This window comes from Lissotriton helveticus, chromosome 8 (genome assembly GCF_964261635.1).
Source record: "Lissotriton helveticus chromosome 8, aLisHel1.1, whole genome shotgun sequence".
Lineage (NCBI taxonomy): Eukaryota > Metazoa > Chordata > Amphibia > Caudata > Salamandridae > Lissotriton > Lissotriton helveticus.
The window spans coordinates 1,590,422,390-1,590,434,916 of NC_136069.1; the positions used below are offsets into that span (position 1 = coordinate 1,590,422,390).

Genomic DNA, 12,527 nt, shown 5'->3' on the forward strand with positions numbered 1-12,527 from the left:
CCGGGCTCAAAATACATACAGTGGGGTGGTCAGGCGTTTGCTTTTCAGGCACCTACCCTCTGGAACAATCTATTCAGGCGGTCCTGGGGCTGTCAGCTGTTAGTCAGGATGCGCAAGTCTCCACGTCCCATTCATTGTCACGATTACTTGCTATCATTTTTATCTGAGAAAAGAAAACAAGAGAATTGGTTAAAAATGTGTTCCTTTAACAGATTTAAAATTTAATGTATGCTGTTCTAAATATTATTGTTGTTGCTCAATAAGGAGGAAGAAAACACTTTGAAAGTTGCTATGCAATTATTTAAGATAAAAATATTTTTTTAAACAATTCTAAAAATAATTTTTAAAAAAATAAAGATTTGCTAAAGGAATACACCTCGAACAAAAGTGCCTAGTGTTTTGTTGAGAATCTGTTGCATCCATCAATACCAGAAGTATTGCTTATCCAACAAGAAAACGTCAAAACTAAGATCATGTAAAGAGTGGTGTTAAAGAAAAATAAGTCACTCGTCACTTTGGAATGTCACTTCTCTGTAAAAACCTGTTTTAATCAAAGGCAGCAGTCATAAATATGGTATTTCAAAAAACTATGTTGGTGAGTGTACTTTAAGGATCATGGAATGTGCCTATTAAAATGGCAAATATTAGCCAATTCGGTGCTTGCCAAATACCTCTCAAAACGAGGTATGAACTGTGTACACAAAACAGAAATGTAACTCAAAGAAAAAATTCAAGTACCAGAGGGGATCTAGTTAAAAGGAGAGCAGGCAAAACAAGATGCTTAGATAAAGTAGTTTGTGAAAGACTCTGTGCCAGATGGAACCCTGCCAATGTCAACCCAAGATACTGCTATCATCTGTTTAGGAGACAAATGTAATGTTAGTATGGCGTGGTACCCCCACTAAGACACTTCTTTAGTGAAATATCTTCCATTAAATTGAACATTAATATATGCCAGTTTTGCCAGTTTAAAGTTAGTGAACTTGACTTCTATCTAGTAATACAAATGCAAATGCAAATTCTAATAGGGTGGAACAATCATTTTAATCGAGTTGTATTAAATTATTAATTGTATTAAATATGGGGAGAGGAGTTGGCCTAATGGCTAGGGAGGTTGACCTCGTATCTGGGGAACTGGGTTTGAGTCTTGGCAATGACGCTGAACATCCTGTGATTCTGGGCAAATCACTTAATCTCCCCGTGCCTAACAAAAAATGAATGTGTGTCCTCATGTAACGTTATTGGTGCTATGTAAAGCGCTCTGATTCCTGATTCGGGTCAAGTTTGCGCTAGAGAAAACTCTGTAAAGAAAAAAAAAATTGGGGGAATTTTCAAGATCTGCCTCGAAGGTATGGGTCAGCAGTTTGTATTACGCCCTGTTCCAGCACAGTCACCCAACCTAGTTTCTGTATTGCATAGTGCGGGTCAAACTACAGAGATAAAGGAAGGTGTTTGTAGAGACATCAATGGGTGCTAATGACAATGGCAACTGACCCTTTGAAGACGGATGTAGGATTTCACTTTGCTCAGTATTACAGCATGATCCGGGCCATTTGCAAGTGGATCTTTCATAGCTTCAACATAAGGTACCATGAAACTGTGGCTGGAGAGTAAGATTAACATTTTCAGGTGGCAACATTTCCAATTGAAGGCAATGGCATGAAAGAGTCAGATGGAACGAATATGGTTTCTGAGAGGGTGCTTGGTGTATGTGTGTAATGTACGTATGCAATTGTACGCACAAATCATCCCAGGAAGAAAGAGAACTCTGTCCACAGCAAGGCAAGAGGGACAGGTGCATGATGGGGAGCAATTAAAGGTCCTTTACAATAGTGAAAAAGATGAAGCTCATCATATTGTGTTGTTGGACCTGAGGAGCTAAAGGCTGGATGCAAGGGTCGAGGAAGTGCTCCTTGAAATTAGAGTAGTTTAGTCTTAGAAGAGTTCAGCAAATCAGATTGAATGAAAAATTCATGGCAAGATGCCATTAGGCAATTCAAAATGTTAATCTAGGGGAAGCACAGGGGAAAAATGAAAACATGTCAATACATACCTTAAGAAAGTGCCCTTTTTTGCATGATTGCCCACACTTTTTGCTAAACTGCTGATGTACTTTGATTGAGTGTGCCCTGGGCTCCTGCCAAACAGGTACCCAGGGCCTATGTTCTTTCGCTAAAACTGTATTGAAAACAAAACCCAATTGGCACTCTTTGGCCACAGGGCAGTCCCTTTTAAATGGTACCACAGGTACCAAGGGCATATTGTGCCACCCTTAGAGGCCCTGAACCTTTACACACTCACGCTGCCTTTGCCGGCTGCGTGTTTTGGTGCAGAACAAAGTGAAGAGTTGACCTGGCCCACATGTGCCATGCCTATAGCACACTGCCCTGGCATAGATCAGCCACCCCTCTAGTAGGTACACTATACCAGTGGTGAGGGTGCAGGTGCATGAGCTACAGTGTCTAAGGTAATTCTTAGTAGTTACGAACAACAAGGTCAAACCTAGAACCTGAACCAGGAGTTAAATACTACTAGAATTCGAACAGTGGTTCAAGTACAATATTAGATTGAGAAGAGATTAGAAACAAAAGGAACTGAATCCTAAAAGGGTTAAGTAATAGAAGAGAAAAGAGAAAAGAGAGAGCCCAAAGGCTAGTGCTGACCAACCAATAAGAAACCCAAACCCATGTACAGATAATCAATCTTAGATTTGTAAAATGTATTATCATAGAATTTTTTTGCACATAAAATAGTAATGGCGCTCACAAGGTTACACAACCAATATTACAATTATAAACAGTGACATATGTAAACAAACAGAACGTGGCTGAGGGAGACTACAAAGACATGGTACAAAGCAAAACAGAAACACACAACAAAAATTGTATCCTCTTCATTTAAGACCACATATAGGCGTCAACTGCATTTTAACCCGTAATTAATTAAAGGGTCATCATCAGGACAGAATATCAAACATGAGAGTGTCCAGTAGATATCAATAAAATATCTATATTGACAGAAATGAGTCCTCCAAGAGGGAGGTGCATCAAGCATGCAACCTTCGGGCGAGCGATCACAAAAGCAAAAAGCTCTTTAGGCAATATCAATGCCACATAGGGAGTAATTAATACTGGTCCTGTGGGCCTTAATCGCCAAAAATCATTTCAGTGGAGGCGGCGATCCGATCCGGTATGCTGGCTAAATGAAGCAGTGCCAATAAGCTATTTGTATCAGCACACCGACTGGTTTTCTATTACCAGCATGACCGGTGGATTTTCTGAATTTTCAATTTGATCCCAACAATTTTTATATCTGCACACTATACAGCAGATGATGGATTATGTGGAAAATGCGGTAGATCCATAACTATGCAAAAAACGCTGCTGCCGCAAAATTGCATAATTCCAGTGGCCCAGCTTATGGTATCTCAAAAATTTTAATTGAATTCATTGTTTATAAATGAGATGATTAATTTTACAAATACCTTTCACTCAGAAAACCCTGAACAGAGTTTAAAAAGCATAAGTAAGTGTTAGATGTAAAGGAAAACACTACCCAAGGCCTAATTTCCTTTTAACAGGATTCAGTCATTTGCTCCTGCACATTAGCCCAGGGAGCAGATTTATGGGTCTTCGAGAGAAGTATGATGCTAAGTACACTTTATGCCTCAGGAGCTACCTGAGTAAGTGCAGCAGATGACCCCACCCCCATCAGCGTGAAAGCCTCTGTGTGCCAAAGCTTGTGCTTTCACACAATATGTGGAATGCTGGCGATAAAACAAAAACAAACCTTAAAGTCTTCTTTTCAACTGCACTGCACTAAATACATTCCTGTTGCTGTGCTTTTTCAGACTAGCTGGGAGGGGGGGGTGGAGCAACACATTGCGAAGAGAAAGGGTTTTTGAGGGATGAAGCAGCTCACGAGGGAGAGAGGAAGCAAACACTTGTGCTATAATAGAGAGCTGAATGAATATGAAAAATTGCTTAAATGTAAGCAGTGGAAGGATACAAGTCAGTCAATCGAAGGGATCATAAAGAGGCTATGCTCTGGGAGGGGGTTGGGAGGCGGGACGGTAAACAGCCTTTACTACGCAACCGTTACAACGCATACCATTACATCGCATGCCGTTGCAACGAAAAAGGTGTGCAGCAGGGAGTAGAAGGTGTTGGATTTAACTCCAACACCTTCCCTACTGTTGCACACACTGGAGTTGGAATAAAAAATTCATCTATTCCAACTTCCAGCGCTCCCCCGACTGAAAGTCGGGGTAAAGATTGGCGTTGCAACTGCAAGCGATGTAATGGCATTCGTTTTAATGTCACATATTCGGCAGGACGGGGTGACATGAGAAGAGACGCAAGTAAACAAGAGTGACAACAAGGCCAACTGAAGGTAAGCAAGGGGCAGGCTGTAGAACCACTGTAAGCTCATAACAGAGCTCTCTTTCGTTTGCAATGGAATAGGGGGCCCATTACAATTGGGCAGCAAACTGCTACTCTCTAGTTCCCATAAGGATCATACATAATTCTGTGGCCCAGGGATTAAGGGTTGGACCCTAAGGGTCCCTTACAAATGGGAGTTATCAGGAAATCAGGAATAACACACTTTATCCCTGCAGTTACTTCCCAATTTACCCTACATTTCACAGGCATCTCACCAACTTTCAGCAGGGCCTGGGGGAGCACTCACAATCCACACATTCTTGTGAACCGGTAATCTGGATGTGGAAGGTACCTCCATCCTTTGTGTTTGCGTACACAAATTTACACTGACAGCCACTAAGAACAGAATACAAAGCACCAGTTGAATTTGGAGACAGCATTGGCTAAAGGAAGAACTGAAGGAAACACACTACAATGATTCAACCCTAACACCAGCATTGAGGCTGATATCACAGAGGCAAACTTGCAAGAAGCATGTGGAGCAGTCCATGTGGCCCACCCAACAGATTTAACTTACTGTTGCCTTTCTTTGGACCAGTGCAGAAGCTCTCTAAGCTCTGCCTGGATGTGCTCTACCACCTTTCAAAGAAAACACATTCATCTTGCAGCAGTAAAATATGCAAGAAGCTATTCAGCGAGGCATTGGAGATGTTTGTGTGGAGCAGAACTTTCCTAAGACAGCAACATCCTGGAAGTGAACAGCTGGTCCCTTGTTTACTCTGTGTGAAGGATAGCCTCACCACTGGAGGTCTTAGAAGAGATTAGAGGGGAACTCTTTCTGGATGATGCACACATCTGATCATTTGGAAATAGTCTTAGCAATAATTGGCCTGAATGATACATTTGTAATTTTTTTTATTTTATGGAGTTATATATAGCGCGAACTTGACCCGACGGTATCGGGGATCAGATCGCTTTACTTAGCACCAGTTGCGCTACATGAGGACACATTCATTTTTGTTAGGCACGGGGAGATTAAGTGATTTGCCCAGATTCACAGGATGTTCAGCGTCATTGCCGAGACTCCAACCCAGTTCCCCAGATTCGAGGTCGACCGCCCTAGCCGTTAGGCCAACTCCTCCCCTCAAACCGAAGAAAGGGGTGCATGATTCGGAGGCAGTCTGTGAAGTTTTCTAACTTTCATGCACAAGTAAACACTGGTCTTCAAGAAGAGCGTTTCTGAGGAAAGGAATGTTAACTAGCAGAGCAGTGAATGTTCAAGGGGAGGAGTTGTTATTTTAAGCGAGAACAACTTGAATCGCGAGGCTGATAAGGCTTCCTGATAAGAATAAACATAGACGTGAGGTTACCAAAGTACTTCCTCTTGGCAGGGTCTGACCACACTCAGATCAGGCGAGCTCCCCTAAGTCATCTGCTGAACAGCATTTAAACAAATCAATACAAGAAATGTGCTGAGTAACTTATCCAGAGGGTACAAAAGTACCATTGTTGACTCTTTCAGTGCCCTTACTTGTAGTAAGTCTGGCCTACTGCAACAAAACCAAAGACGTGTACTTCCTTAGGGATAGAACTATTGAGAGGAAGAGCCTGGAATGAGTTTGAAGTTTGAAGTTTATTGATTTGTATAGCGCTGAATCACCCCAAGGGGTATCTCTGCGCTTAGGACGGGGGGCCTCAGCCATGGCAGAGGGCTCAGAAAAGGTGGGTTTTTAGAAGCTTCCTGAAGTGAGAGAGGTTCTGACAGTTGCGGAGCTGAAGGGGTAGCTCATTCCAGAAGGCAGGGGGCAAGGTGTGAGAAAGCTTTGCCGCCGATGCCCGCCTTTTTAATTCTAGGGGTGCATAGTAGAAGTTTAGAGCCTGATCTAAGAGGACGTGAGGGGATATATTTGATTAGTTTGGTAGAAAGATAGGAAGGACTTTGTTCATTAACGGCCTTGAAGATAGTGCAGCCTATCTTAAATTTTACCCGCTTTCTAACAGGGAGCCAGTGGAGTTTTTTGAGGAGGGGAATAGAAGATGTTCTAGGTGGGGCGTCTGCTACGAGACGGGCGGCCGTGTTCTGCACCACTTGTAGCTTATTAAGGGAGGCTTTGTTGGCCGATAATAACAGAGAGTTACAATAATCTATTCTACTTAGTACCAGAGCTTGCATCAATGTTTTTTTAGTAGAAGAAGGTAGCAGGGGGAAGATCCTTCGAAGTAGACTAAGAATGTAGAAGCAGGTGCCGCAGTGGTGTTAGCATGAGCGTCAAGAGTGAGGTTCTGATCTATCCAGATGCCTAGGTTCTTGACCACTTCCTTGGGGGATGGGACTCCTCGGGCCACCAGCTGGGCCACCAGCTTATAGCTGCTCCTCCAAACAGCATGATTACTGATTTCTCACCATTTCATTGGAGGAAGTTAGTCCGCATCCAGGCAGCAATAGCCTTCATGCCTTCGGAGAAGATGATCTGGTCTGTTTTTGTCGAAGGCGAGGAGGAGCTAGGTATCGTCCGTGTATGATATGGAATTAAACCCTAGGTTTCTCATGAGTTTAGCCAGGGGGGTGACAAATGTTAAAAAGGAATAGCATCTCAATAATGTCTCCGCTATGAGTGAAACCCGTACCTCTCAAGATGTGCACAGCGCTGCTCATAAAAAGCCAACTCATCCTCAGTTTTTGGGCATGTACCACCGTGTGTGATTTCTGGAACAGAGAATACCCAGGTTCTGTGCATGCTTTGGCCTTGCAGAGTCCAGAGTTTGGATTGGGAAGGTTTATTTGTTCCACACTGTGAACTCAATCGCCTCTTAGCAACAAGCTCTCAAGCATACGTGGATCCCTTACCAGCAGAAAGGCGAGGAGGAAGATCCTGAATTGCATGGAGTGAAGAGGCAGCCATATTGAAGATGAAAGGCACTTCAAGGGGACGGGGCTTGGAATAAAACTCCTTTGTGGCCCCCCTTCGTTTAAAGGTCGACAGGTATAAGATCTGAGGAACATGGCTGCTTGAGCTCCAGGAGCAATCAGATACATGGTCATTTGCAAAAACATGTAAAACTCATGTAGAGAGACTTAAAAGGACCTCTTTTTGACTGGCGGCCACCGCATTCTCCAAAAGAGCTAAACAGTTGTGTTTGTTCAGGCCTTGGATAAACAATGGCACTATGTTTTGAAAGGCTATTGCATGCCGGGAAACATGGATTTTATTGCTCTTTACCAAGGGTCCAAAAACATGCTTTGTGTTGTTCATTAAGGACTCACGTGGTTGCCACAATTCCCGGTCCTCGGAAGCTTGTTTCCGGTCCAGGAAAGCATTGGCTTGGCAGTTCGGGCTGGACTGTTCCCATGAGGCACAGGGTCAGACTGATTTGCATATGGCCATGTCTGAACTGGGGTGGCAGAGTGGGCTAAAGAACGGTGATGGATTAAACCCAGATCTGTTGACTGGGTGTGAGTGTTCGATTGGTTCAGATGCTCAGTCCATCGCCACCCCCTTTTGAACCACAATTCCCAAAGCCAGCATTTGTAAATGTAAATGTAAATGTAGTTGAGCTTATATAGCGCACAGCTACCCGCAAAGCAGGTGTCCCGGCGCTTGCTTAGGGAACCCTTCCTGATATTCCCCTGTGAGATAGCAGGGTATCCACAAGGTGAAAGTCAGGCATCCCGCCGCGAGGGGCCGTTGTGGAGATTAAGCAAGCTGTTGCCCAGAGTCGCAGAGTGTGAACCCGTGAGTTGAGGAGGCACCGGGGTGAGAATTATCGAGTCCGTGGAATTTTTAGCCCAAGACCCGCCGGGGCGGGGAATTGAACCCTGGTCCAGGACCGATCTCAGCTTCCGGGTCTGCTGCCTCTAACCCCTGAGCCACACTTCTCCACTGCAACTCTGCACCAATCTGGAAATTCATCTCACCGGAACCATAGACATTTTGCTTGACAAGAGATCTAATGGGAAACATCTGCTTTGACTCCATTCGCTTTTAGACCATAGCACCTCTGAGACCATGGTGAACCCACCCTGTTGGCCCTGATGTTCCAACAATGTGGCGTAACGGCCAGAGCTACTGCCTTTGGAACTGGAACCAGGTTTGAGGCTCGGTGTTGGCTCAACATCTTGCGATACCGGGAAAATCACGTAATCTCCCCGTGCCTACCGAAAATGAATGTGTCCGTCTGTAACATAACTGGTGCTCATGTAAAGCGCTCCAATACCGTCGGGTCAAGTTTGAGCTCTATAAAGCTGCAAAAAATAAAAAATAAATCGGGGGTTCAGAAGCAGAAGAGCCTCTGCCCTTTAAACAAGTACACACAAGACTGTTCAATTAAACAACACAGTGGCAATGTATATCCTTGGAGAACAAATAATTCCACCAGAATTGAGAATTTAATCCACCGTTTCAACCATGACATGTGACAGACGCAAACTCAAGGATCACCGTGTGCAAAACGTTCATTGATATCATAACTTCCACGTCCTGGTTCACTACACAGAGCACATTTACAATCATAAAGCCACCTATGAGAGCGGATAATCTACCAGGGTGTCAGATTTTCCAATGTCATAAACTTAAAGGGAGGGTCTCAATAGGGTTTTTAAGGTGAGCATTTGCAGGGAGTTTTCCACCCTGGTAACACGTCACTTTATTACATTCCCAGGTTGGAACAGAGAAGGAAACACAACTATTTGATTAGAGGGGAAGGGGTTTATTTGCAGTGAAAAATATTCTTACTATGAAGGAAAATGAATAAAAAAAATAATTGTGCAACTTCACAATCTTGCATGAATGAATCCTGCAAATTTTGCCAGGAAAGGAAAATTAGCATGAGAAATTTCTGTAGCTTAAAATAGACGATATCAGAGATTTTTAAGGAGCTTTGTGCTTGCGAATTCGGTCTTGAGTCGCCCGGATAATATAATGCAAGTTACATGACATTTAATGTAACACAGTGCACTTATGATTGTTTGTTTTGACCATATAAACTAAATATATGTAAAAAGTTTTTCTTCTCAACCATATGTCTCCTGGTTTCTCGTCTCCCTGCTCCCCTTCCCCTGCTCACGACAATTAGTTGATGCTCCCTTGTGAATTGTCTACCAAACAAAACCCTTTGAGATGCTGTTATATGCTATTTACTCTGGTCTCTACCGGGTTTACGGGTAACCTCCTGTAGTTTGTTACTGCATTTCCTGGTTCAATGACACACAATCCCTGGCACAGCAGTGAGTATATTTTGTCACACTATGTCAAATGTTCTTGGCAGAGTGCACAACATACCGGCTGCTTTAACACATTAACATATTTTAGGCCAAACAAGGAAACCCTCAAGGTAAATAAGGACCGTGGATATCAGTTTTATAAGCAAGCAATGGTCCTTATAAAGAAACAATGTAGGGTTATGATTAATATAGACTTGAATCGGTGCTATATTGAAGCTGTGCAGCCGGACAGTAGTTTTAATTGATAATCGGACTATCAATTAAAACTACTGTCCGGCTGGACAGCCTCAATATAGCACCGATTCAAGTCTATATTAATCATAACCCTATCTTGTTTCTTTAGAAGTACCATTGTTGACATGTTAACAGGTACACCACAGGGCAGTCTTCACAAATATTGCATATTTTGGGGCTCAAAAGCAGGAACTTTCTTTGCAGAATCCCACTGCTCCCGGTGTCCCCCTGATATTATCTTTACTTGTTTTATTCTTCTCTGACGTAGGTCTTGCTGACCAGGCATTATCCCCTACAGGAGTGACCTGTCAGAGTTTGTGCCTGCCCTGCGAAGAGATGACCTGTCCCAGTCTGCTTCCGGAGCGCCACTTTAAAGTGCCCCTTGGAGCAGACCGTGCACCGAAGTGCACTGACACTGCACCGGAAGGTGATACAGCCCAAGGCATTTAAACCAAGCATCGTTGGAAAATTGTGGTTCTAGTCTTGAATTGAAGCATGCTGTCGTGCAACAGCTGCAGGAGAAGCACACATGTAAGACCGTGTACTTAAGTGAAAGAAACCACTGTGAAGTGCAAATTGTGCATCGACAGAGATGTTTTAGGGCATGGGCCACAGGGCCGGACTGGCCATAGTGGGCACCGGGCAATCCCCCAGTGCGCCGTACGGTGGGGACCGGCTTTGGACCCCTGGGGTCCGTTTTTGTTACAGGGCTGTTTTTGCAGCATAAATCGGCCCTGTACCAAAATCAGCCGAAAACGCCAAAGAGCTTGGCGGCACCTCCAACCCCCCTGAGTGGGGGGCGGCGGGCGAGCACTTTGCCAGGGCCGGTTGTGGTTCCCAGTCCGGCCCTGATAGGCCAAATGGGCCCTGGCCCAGGGACCTAGACTGTCAGCGGGCTCCCTGACAGAGCCAGCTCTGTTCTGCAAAGATGTTCACAAATTCTTAAACAAGTTGTTTTAAAAACAGTTTTCCTTTAATTCATTTTTGTGTGGGTAGTGTAAGGGAGTCAATTACTGACATTTTGCACAGAAATGTTTGTTTTGCAACCCAATGCAACATCATTAAAAAGTTTATTTTAGATCAAAACAGGATTTCACCTATGAGAAACAGGAGAGGGGGGGAGGGGTCACAGAGATTATTTACAAAAATATTAGTGAGCTACTGATGTAATATGATCTTGAAAACACACTCCACTACCCCCCTAATATTAGATGTAAACACATTTAGAATTGTTACCAGTGTGCCTGTGCACTGTCAGTGACCTGACCATAGAGGGCATGAAAGAGCTGAAATTAGATCAGAAATTCAAAGCTGTTCTGAACAGGGGACCTCAAAATACGTTCAGCACAGGGCCTGAAGATGTCCCTGTGCTTCGAGGCGCTGCCGAGCCTCCACTGGCAGTGGTGAGCAGCACTGCGGCTGCGCGGGCTGGCCAGTTAGGCCCCTCCCACAACAGGCAGCAGGGGGCCGCTGTCAGTAACATGGCGCCGCCGGCAGTCTCCTGCCACCTGTCGCTTGAAGGGCTTTTAAATGGCTCACGGATGCCAAAATAAGGACCCACGCTCGAGATACGGTTCTGTGGTGTCCTGGCCTCGGCCTAAATAATCAGGACACAGGACACTCTAGTTACTGTTGGTGGCGGTAACTAACTTGCCACGCCCAGCTCCCTGGGCCTTTTATTACTTTCTCTGCGTGTCCACGCTTACGCCTGGACTCAACCAAACGACCCCTGCGTTCAAGGGGTGGACCCTGCAAACACAGTGGGAGGGGGCGTGTGCTCCAGTGGTACACCCCACTGGTAGCGACACTACATTCCTCCTTTACCTAGGGATAAAACAACAACAGGGAAAACATAGTAATACACAAGAGTCACTCTGGTCAGCGAGGGCGCTGTGACAGCAGCTCGGCTATGTTTGACAAAATCCGCTGGACAGTCTCTGAATTTGCTGACAAAAACCCATAACATATAATATATAAAACGGAACAGTCTTACTTCATTCTCGGCGAGGTCACCCCTCTGGATCATTTCACCACCAGCACTGGGCCACAAAGTCTCGGTATCTCTGGGAAGGCTTGGGGCACGGGCGTAGGCTGGTTTTGGCTTGGCTGCGATCTTCTGCCGTGGCTGGGGGTGTTCCTTCAGCCTCTCTGGTCCCAGCGGCACTGGGGACTTCCGGTGGACCTTCTGTCTCAGTATCGCTCGGTGTGAGGTCACTTGCCGGGAGGGTCGTGGTGCCTGTTGCGGTCGGTCCTGATGGTCCACGCGGTGGGCAAACGTGCCAGTCATTCTGTTCCGTGTCATTCGTTCTCTCTGGCACTTGCTTGAAAAAGGAAATGTTTCTTGTGACTACTTCTCCGTTCCTGACGGCCGTAATCATAGTTCCGTTTACCTCAGTGACCTTCCAGGGGTCCAGCTCGAATGGCAGGCGGAATTTCCCGCCGGGATGGCGGTCTTTCACCAGAACTGTGTCTCCCGCTTGAATGGGGCTGTCTGCGGCTCTCCGTCTTCGGGATGCTTCCTGGTTGTTCTTGGTGCGCTGTTCCATGGATCGGTTGCTGGGGATTGGGGCTAGCTCCCACATGGGGTGGTGCGGGATGGTGTCAGCAAACGCCCGGTTGAAGGAGAGTCTGTTCGGGGCGACTCCTGTAGTGCAGTGCGGGGTCTGGCGATATTCACGGAGGAATTGGTA

General features: G+C 45.1%; 1 protein-coding gene across 12 annotated transcripts in view; it reads right to left on the reverse strand.

Annotated features, from left to right (window-relative positions):
• The window catches only part of ARAP1 (ArfGAP with RhoGAP domain, ankyrin repeat and PH domain 1), an 800,765-nt gene that overhangs the window by 639,231 nt on the left and 149,007 nt on the right, over positions 1 to 12,527 (reverse strand). For 7 of the 12 annotated variants that reach the window (XM_078658604.1, XM_078658608.1, XM_078658612.1 and 4 more), the window contains exon 2: positions 57 to 163. The gene's annotated coding sequence lies outside the window, so the exon portion shown is untranslated. Of the gene's footprint in view, positions 1 to 19; positions 164 to 12,527 lie in introns of all 12 variants that reach the window. The other 5 variants (XM_078658609.1, XM_078658605.1, XM_078658606.1 and 2 more) reach the window with 1 other exon arrangement.